The 1,671-nt window shown below is 45.4% G+C and overlaps 1 non-coding gene across 1 annotated transcript; it reads right to left on the bottom strand.

The window, feature by feature from the left end:
• Positions 1-927: 927 nt before the first annotated feature.
• On the bottom strand, positions 928-1,000 carry Trnav-aac (transfer RNA valine (anticodon AAC)). The gene has a single exon. It is a non-coding gene; the product is annotated as a tRNA-Val (tRNA).
• Positions 1,001-1,671: the final 671 nt, after the last annotated feature.

Raw genomic sequence — 1,671 nt, 5'->3', positions numbered from 1 at the left:
GTTAAAACGTGTGTGTGTATGTGTGTGTGTGTGTGTTGAAACGTTGTGTGTGTGTGTGTGTGTGTGTGTGTGTTGAAACGTTGTGTGTGTGTTTGTGTGTGTGTGTGTGTGTGTGTGTGTGTGTGTGTGTGTGTGTTGAAACGTTGTGTGTGTGTGTGTGTGTGTGTGTGTGTGTGTGAGGGCCCGTGAGGGGGGGGTGAGGTGAGGGGAGGGGAAGGGGGGCGGAAGATCGCGCGCACATGCGTTTATTTTGAGAGGGAGAGGGTGGGCACTGACAAAAGACAGAAGCGATCTTGTTCGGTATGGTTTTTTGTTTGTTTGTTTTTGTTTGTTTTTTGTTTTTGTTAGCTTTCAGATCAGTTGGGAAAATTGGTGTAAAAAAAATAAAAAGTACGAATGAATCTTAAAGGAGACAGACACACATAGGGTAAGGGTGGAGGCCAAAATTAAAGGAGAGATAATTTTTTTAAAGCCGATAATTTTTGTTTTGTTTTGTTCTTTCTCATGTTTGAGAGACAGAGAGGGGGGGAGAAAGAGCGGCTCCCCGAATCGCGAACGCACACCATGTAGGAGGAGAGCACTGTGAAGCGACAGAAGTAAAACTGTCTGATTCAGAGTTGTCTTTCTTAGACTGCTGTTGGAATCCCCGCGGGGCACTCGTTCTGTGCACAGTTGTCGTCCGTCCGCAGACCAGGTGGCATTACACACACACACACACACACACATACACACACACACACGCGCGCGCGCGCGCACGTATATTCCCTAAAACAAAATGCATAACTAAACTTGTATGAAGCAAAGAAAAAAAAATTTTTTTTTTAGATCAAACAGTTGTCAGCTACAGTTTCAGTTTCAGTAGCTCAAGGAGGCGTCACTGCGTTCGGACAAATCCATATACGCTACACCACATCTGCCAAAAAAAACTGTTTCCGCTGGGGCACGAACCCAGGACCTTCCGCGTGTTAGGCGGATGTGATAACCACTACACTACGGTAACTACACAGTCGGAAATGACTTAAAACACACATCAAGAAATTACATATGTGATTTAAGATTTTGATTTTGATTTTATTTCATTTTATTTTGTAACCACATGATCACATGCAAGCGCGGCCCGAAAGTATGTGTGTGTGTGCATGTGCGTGCGTGCGTGCGTGCGTGTGCATTTGTGTGTGTGTGTGTGTGTGTGTGAGTGCGCGCGCGCGCGTTGCGCGCAGAAGCGGAGAGCCGAACCACCATTGTTGAATTTTGTGTTCGAGAAAAAAAAAAATCTAGGGTCAAGAGTAATCCCATTTTATTATATAACCGTCCCCCCCCCCTCCCTCCCCCCGGACACCTCCCCACCCTCCCACCCCTACGCCCACCCCCCTCCCCCTCCCCCTCCCCCTCCTGGTTATAAACATGGGTTATTTAGTATAGCCATTACCGACGCCTCAATGGGGTCTCTCACAAATTTCTTCCGCGTCCCCTCCTTCCCTCCAGCCCCCCCCCCTCCGTGCCTCTCTGTCCCTTCAAAATATATTGCATGGTTTTTTTGTGTTTTTTATTATTATTAAAATTTTTTTTCCAATATCATTATTTTTTTTAAATGTAGGATTAGTATGAATGGTTTTTGTTCGTTTGTTTGTTTGTTTTGTTCGTCTGTTTACTCAGTTCTGCGACAATTAA

This window comes from Babylonia areolata, chromosome 22 (genome assembly GCF_041734735.1).
Source record: "Babylonia areolata isolate BAREFJ2019XMU chromosome 22, ASM4173473v1, whole genome shotgun sequence".
Taxonomy (NCBI): domain Eukaryota; kingdom Metazoa; phylum Mollusca; class Gastropoda; order Neogastropoda; family Buccinidae; genus Babylonia; species Babylonia areolata.
The sequence above is the reverse complement of the archived record's forward strand: the minus strand, read 5'-3'. Positions and strand labels throughout refer to the sequence as shown.